Genomic DNA, 7,500 nt, shown 5'->3' on the forward strand with positions numbered 1-7,500 from the left:
AGCACAGGTGGGAACAGATACACAAGTTCATTTAGATCTTATGATGTCATTGGGGGAGAAGCCACGCCCCTTTGTTACCAACCTAACTTAGCACTACCTCCCCTTGTGATAAGACCCCCCCCCCCACATAAACACACAGACACAGACATACACAGACACACACATAAACACACACACACACACATAAACACACAGACACACACTAGTTTGAACAGCTACAATTCAAATCAAATCAAACTGCATTTACATTCAAACCAGCAGACTAATGGCACTATGAGAAATGTAGCATTTTTATTTTTGGACAATACACCATGAAAACAGCTTTCTAGCAGTAAACCAAACTACAATTCTGGACCTAAACAATGTGCACAATATGTGACCTTTAATAACAATGATTTGTGTGTGTGTGTGTGTGTGTGTGTGAGTGTGAGAGTGAGTGAGTGAGTGAGTGAGTGAGTGAGTGAGTGAGTGAGTGAGTGAGTGAGTGAGCGAGTTATTTTCCTTTCATAATGACGTCATGCATCACAAACCTTAGTACGAACTTTAGAACAAACGTTGGGACTCATCCTCAGCTGGAGGCAGAGAAAGTATTATTATAGTATTGACACTCGACTCTCGCTCACGTCACTGTCTCTGTGTCTCTGTGTGTGTGTGTGTGTGTGACTGTCTGTGTGTGTGTCTGTGTGTGTGTTTGTGTCTGTGTGTGTGTCTGTGTGTGTGTTTGTGTCTGTGTGTGTCTGTGTCTGTCTGTGTGTGTTTGTGTCTGTGTGTGTGTGTGTGTGACTGTCTGTGTCTGTCTGTCTGTGTGTGTGTGTGTCTGTGTGTGTGTGTGTGTGTGTGTGTGTGTGTGTGTGTGTGTGTGTGTCTGTGTGTGTGTGTGTGTGTGTGTGTGTGTGTGTGTGTGTGTGTGTGTGTGTGTGTGTGCTCACGTCACAGATAGTCTCTTTATAGATCAGATCAGTTTCAACATTCACACCGACCACAAATATATGACGGAGAACTGGGTCACATAACTGTCTGTGTGTGTGTGTGTGTATGTGTGTTGGTGTGTAGGGCTGGCCCGAATACCATTTTTCAGGCTTCGAATATTCGTTGGTTTTTCCGAGCGAATATTTGAATATTCGTTCCAGAAAAACACACTATCAAAAACAACATTAAAAAAAAATATATATAGGGGAAGGTGGGGTGATTTGTGCATTTTGGAAGATGCAAAACCCCTTGTTTCTAGAAAACCGTGGAAGAAATTGGAAATGTGACCACATATTTAAGAAGAGCCATCCATTTGACTCATCCTGTAAAGAAGGGAGACACAAGGAATAAGATATAAGCACATTTAAGCTCAAAAAACTGTGTTTTGCCTTTCAAAGTAAAATTTCCATGATCAAGGTTTTTTGATTATTGTGTCTGAACAATTATAGACACGTTTGAAAACATTTGACACATGTTTAGTGCTTTGGTATGCTACACTTTGAGTCTATATAGTTAGCACAATGTCAACCCTAAATTGCTGCATCATGCCTATTATCCAAAATTCTGGGGATGGGGTGATTTGTGCGCAAGGGCCTGGGTGAGTTATAAGTAAGTAAGTAAGTAAAATGTATTTATGAAAGCACATTTATGACAGTTTGCACTGTCCAAAGTGCTGTACATAGTGCATTCAGTAGGTAAACAATGAAGGTACAATAACAATAACCAAAATAAAAGACGTAAAGCCCATACATCCACATAAACACAGATAGTAGTGCAGAGGTAAGATAGTTAATGGGGAGGAAACACCAGGGTGTACATATGGGTTTTGAGCCTTGATTTAAAGGCAGAAATGTAGGGGGAATCACATTTGTCAGGTGGCAGTTGGTTCCACAAGCACGGAGCAACTAGTGCAAAGTACATTTCTGAGAGTTGTGCCAGTGGCATGGCTGTATACGCTGGTCACCAAAAGAAAGTGATTGTCTACAGTAGCTCAGAAGAGAGTGACATCTCAATTCCACTTAACGACACCACTGATGAGAGTTCAGATGGCCAGAAAGATGATGATGGTGACTTTGTCATTGTGACACAATGACGCACAAATCACCCCACGTAGTGGGGTGATTTGTGCGTCAAGACAACTTTTTTTCCGAAAGCTATATTTCTTAAACAGTTTATTCCAGATCCAAAGTTTTTATTGCCAGGGATGCACAACATCCTGAAATATATGTACATATTTGAGTTGGAGACATAACTGTCAAGGCCTCACTTTAAAATCACTTTGAGTAAAAAGTTGCACAAATCACCCCACCTTCCCCTATATATTAAATATTTTTTTTTTTTTATTTTTTTTTTAAAAACGTTAATAATCCCTATATACTCCCTGGAACCGATTTTGACAGTATCTGCATATTTTGTTGAAGATTTACGCGCTCGGAGGTGAAGTAATGGATGCGCTATGACAATTATATTGCAGTACTAGCTTCTTGCAAAAAAAAAATTTGAAAAAAAAAAATATATATATTAAAAAAAAAAAAAAAAAAAAAAAAAACGAAGCTCTGAATACTAATTTAAGCTCCGAATACTAATTTTCCGAACGAGTATTCGAATATTCGAATAATTCGGGCCAGCCCTATTGGTGTGTCTGTGTCTCTGTGCGCGCGTGTGTGTGTGTCTGTCTGTCTGTGTCTCTGTGCGTGCGTGTGTGTGTGTGTGTGTCTCTGTGCGTGCGTGCGTGTGTGTGTGTGTGCGTGTGTGTGTGTGTGTTATGTAAGTACGTGCCGGCCGGTCGAGTTTCAATTCTATTCATTGTTTTCTTCTCTATTCTTCTGCATCTCTTGTTCCTTATGAGCGTCTTCATGTGATGTGTCTCTGTCTTTACCTCAGAGGTGATATTAAACCTGCAGTGTGTAGAATTTGGGGTTTTATTTCCTAGCAGATTTTGTAGAAAGTAATTATAATATCCAGAAGTACATTTAATTTAGTGCATAATGGCTGAAAAAAATGTTTTGAATTATTTTTTTTCCCCTTAGAAAGGGTCTCATATATGTCCATATTTTTGCATGTTTTGGAGCAAGGCCTAGTGCCGCCATCTTGAAAGTGTCATAGTTGGAATGTCATCAGGTGCATTGTTTAAAATTTTGAATTGTTCTTGTCCTTGAAGGCCACTGTAACTTCTGTTATTATTCTAAAGGGGTGGAGTTACCCAGGGAGTGTTGCATTCTAGAACTTTGTAGAACTTTCTTGATGATGTCATATTACACACTGCACCTTTAAGAAAACAAACTAAAATAATAATATAATAATCATTTAAAAAATAAGAGGAGGAAGTTCATTTTATACTATGGACTTTATGTGCACATGGAAAACAAAAGGAACAAAAAAGGCGGAATTCAATTTTTTTTTTTAATTACAAGGGAAAAGTTAAAGGCCTACTTCACCGGTTTGAATATGAAGGTGTATTGAATTCTGAGATCCTATGTAGTATAAATGTGCAAAAAAAATTAAAATCGGTTCATCCTAGCCTGAGAAAAGGCAGAAAGAGTGTTTTTTTTAACCCTATATTTCTCTTTCTCGTGACATCACAGAAAGAGAAATATAGGGTTAAAAAAAAAACTTACTTTGTAAATATTACTGTGATGTCTTTTACTGTGACATCACAGTAATATATATACATTTATACTACATAGGATCTCAGAATTCAATACACCTTCATATTCAAACCGGTGAAGTAGGCCTTTAAGGAACATTCACCTTACAGCGTGAAGCGACTGATTAACCTCTGAAGTCTGTGTTTTCAAGAATGTTTAGGGCTGTGTATTAACACCAGATTGTTATTTTTTACCACATGAGTTCAATTTACATTGCAGGCTTATAAATATAAATAATAATAAAGAAAAAGAATGGATAGATAGATAGATAGATAGATAGATAGATAGATGGATGGATGGATGGATGGATGGATGGATGGATAGACAGACAGACAGACAGACAGACAGACGGACGGACGGACGGACGGACGGACGGACGGACGGACGGACGGACGGACGGACGGACGGACGGACGGACGGACGGACGGACGGACGGACGGACGGACGGACGGACGGACGGACGGACGGACGGACGGACAGACAGACAGACAGACAGACAGACAGACAGACAGACAGACAGACAGACAGACAGACAGACAGACAGACAGACAGACAGACAGACAGACAGACAGACAGACAGACAGACAGACAGACAGACAGATAGATAGATAGATAGATAGATAGATAGATAGATAGATAGATAGATAGATAGATAGATAGACAGATAGAACATTCTTTCAGTCATTGTACTGGATGGTAACTTGTGTCAGATTTGAAATGTTCGGTCTAAAAATGTCTGTCAGAAAACAGCTAAAGTGCAAAGTGACATGTGTATAAATAACAAAACAAAGAGGGTAACACACACACACACACACACACACACACACACACACACACACACACACACACACACACACACACACACACACACACACACACACACACACGGAGACATACACACACACACACACACACACACACAACACAACACTCTTTCCGGCCCATTCCATCTCTGCTGTGTTTGCTTCTCTGAATTATTAAAACGACAGAAAACAAAAAGCCGAAGAGAAAAGAAAAGAGAGAGAGAGAAAGAGAGAGGGAGAGAGAGAGACACAGACAGAGAGAGAGAGAGGGAGAGGGAGAGAGAGACACACACAGACAGAGAGAGAGAGAGAGAGGGAGAGAGAGAGGGAGAGACACACAGACAGAGAGAGAGAGAGGGAGAGAGAGAGAGAGAGAGAGAGAGAGAGCGTGCAGTCCTTCCATTCTAACTCTTCCTTTCTCAGACCTTTTCTTCAGCTGACCTGGCAAATGGAGCGATAGAGTTACTCCTCTATTCTCTCCTTTATATTATTCTGTCGTTTTTTATTTATCTCCATCCTGCCCGTCTTCCTACACCTCCTTCTTTTATTTCATTCAAAGTGTTTTTGTTGTTTTGCGAGTGTGTGTGTGTGTGTGTGTGTGCGTGTGTGTGAGAGCGTGTGTGTGTGTGTGTGTGTGTGTGTGTGTGTGTGTGTGTGTGTGTGCGTTTAGGTGTGTGAATGTGTGTGTGCGAGTTAATTCTTTTACTTCAAGTCAAAGTGTTGTTTTGTTTTGTTGTTTTGCGAGTGTGTGTGTGTGTGTCTGACTGTGTGTGTGTGTGTGTGTGTGTGTCTCTGACTGTGTGTGTGTGTATGTGTGTGTTGCTTTTCATTTATTGTCCGACCCTATTTTTCCTTTTGTGAGAGACACTCACACCGGCCTGGGAAACTCCGGCGCACAATAGGAACGGAGAGAACGAACAAAGATGAAAACGGACTCATAATGAGAGAAAGGGATATTTAGGGCGAGAGATATCTCTGTGTGTGTGTGTGTGTGTGTGTGTGTGTGTGTGTGTGTGTGTGTGTGTGTGTGTGTGTGTGTGTGTGTGTGTGTGTGTGTGTGTGTGTGTGTGTGTGTGTGTGTGTGTGTGTGTGTGTGTGTGTGTGTGTGTGTGTGTGTGTGTGTGTGTGTGTGTGTGTGTGAAAGTCGATAGTTTGGGTATGTCTCATTCGCATTGACAGTCATATCGATACCACAGTTGTATCGTTTTTATTGTTGTTTTTTATCATAGGGAATGAACGAGAGATGGAGAGATTTATGCGTCAAAACGAAACAATATCTCTGTTTTTTGTCAGTTAGCGGAAGAAGGGATGAATTTGAGACGGAGGCAGATAAAGGAGGAGTGGTTGGGGAAGTTTTGAGGTCTTTAAATACAGTAAAAGTTGTAATACGACGCTGTACAAATACCCTGGCTCAAGTTAAAGCTACAGTGCATAACTTTTCCCATATAAATTAATGTTGTTTACATTCAAGCCATCACCAAACGAGTTGACGCAAAGTTGATTAAGCCTATTATCAGCTCCACAAAACTCTCTCTGTATTTCTCAGTATGGCAGCGTTTACAAACTGGTGTCCCCCCAAACCCCCCTCACCCTGACACTGGTGCAGGAGCTCAGAAAAATCCCCAAGAAGAACCCAAGAAATGTTTCAGTTGTTGATTCTACTGCTAAGAAAAAATACCTGGACGTACAGCAGAAGGAATAAAAATCCATGTGCCATCACTGAAGGCTTTACCTCATGTAGATGCACCGACAGTGTTGTTGTAATGACTCAGAATTCCTCATGGGGGGGGGGGGGGGGGGGGGGGACGGACGACACCAGTTTGTAAACGCTGCCATACTGACAAATACAGAGAGAGTTTTGTGGAGCTGATAATAGGCTTAATCAACTTTGTGTCAACTCGTTTGGGCGATGGCTTACATGTAAACGACATTCATTTAAATGCAAAAGTTACACACTGTAGCTTTATGTTTTTTTTTTTGCAGTGCTAATGTGTATAGTGTTTTAAGGTAAATTATACTCCAGGTTGTATTTGGCGACATTTGGACAAAAACAGATGTAGGATTACATTTTAAATGGAGAGACTAAAGTGGCCAAAATGTTCAGCAGCTAAATGTGAATTAAACTAAATTAAGAAAATATGAACAAAGGGAGAGAGAGAGAGAGAGAGACAGAGAGAGAGAGAAATATGGAGAGAGAGAGAGAGGGATGGAGAGAGAGAGAGGGGGGGGACAGAGAGAGAGAGAGAGAGAGAGAGAGGCAGAGAGAGAGGGAGAGAGAGAGAGATGGATGGAAATAATGCATAGAAAAGGAGGAGGGCAAGGCCAAAGAAAAAAAATGACAAGTCAGTGTGTTAGAGAGAGAGAGAGAGGGAGAGAGAAAGAGAGAGAGGGAGAGAGAGAGAGAGAGAGAGAGAGATGGAGGGAGAGAGAGAGAGAGAGAAACATCTGCCCATCTGTTTATACTTCTTCTTCTTCCCTGGTGTAAATGGCAGCGGGGATGAGGCCCAGCTGTCATCTACACACACACACACACACACACACACACAATCACACACACACATACAATCACACACACATACACATACACACACACGCACATACACACACATACACACACACACGGGCCAACACGCAAACGCACACACACCTGCAAACACACCGGCCAACACATGCACACATGCCAAAACACACACACTCACACACACACACACCCACACACACACACACACACACACTCACACACGCCAACTCAGCGCAGGGAGTTCAGTAGGCAATAATAGAGAGAGACGGTTGCTAATTCAAACTAATGGAGGGAGATGAAGACGGATGAGAGAGGGAACGAGGGAGCGAAGTGTCGGGCGAGAGAGAGAGGGGGGGAGAGGGAGAGAGAGAGAGAGAGGGAGGGAGAGAGGGGGGAGGGGGAGGGAGGGATGGAGGGAGGGAGAGAGAGAGACAGGGGGAGATAGAGAGGGGGAGAGAGAGAGGGAGGGATGGAGAGAGAGAGAGGGGGAAAGGGAGGGATGGAGGAGAGGGAGGGATGGAGGGAGAGAGAGAGGGGGAGAGAGAGAGAGAGGGCGAGA

The 7,500-nt window shown here is 42.1% G+C and overlaps 1 protein-coding gene across 1 annotated transcript in view; it reads left to right on the forward strand.

The window, feature by feature from the left end:
• Positions 1–7,500, forward strand: part of LOC307271119 (dachshund homolog 2-like) — a gene marked incomplete at both ends in the record, with an annotated part of 63,088 nt that overhangs the window by 30,453 nt on the left and 25,135 nt on the right. The gene's annotated exons all lie outside the window — the stretch shown is intronic.

Source organism: Ammodytes marinus (assembly GCF_949987685.1).
Source record: "Ammodytes marinus genome assembly, contig: scaffold_148, whole genome shotgun sequence".
Taxonomy (NCBI): Eukaryota; Metazoa; Chordata; class Actinopteri; order Uranoscopiformes; family Ammodytidae; genus Ammodytes; species Ammodytes marinus.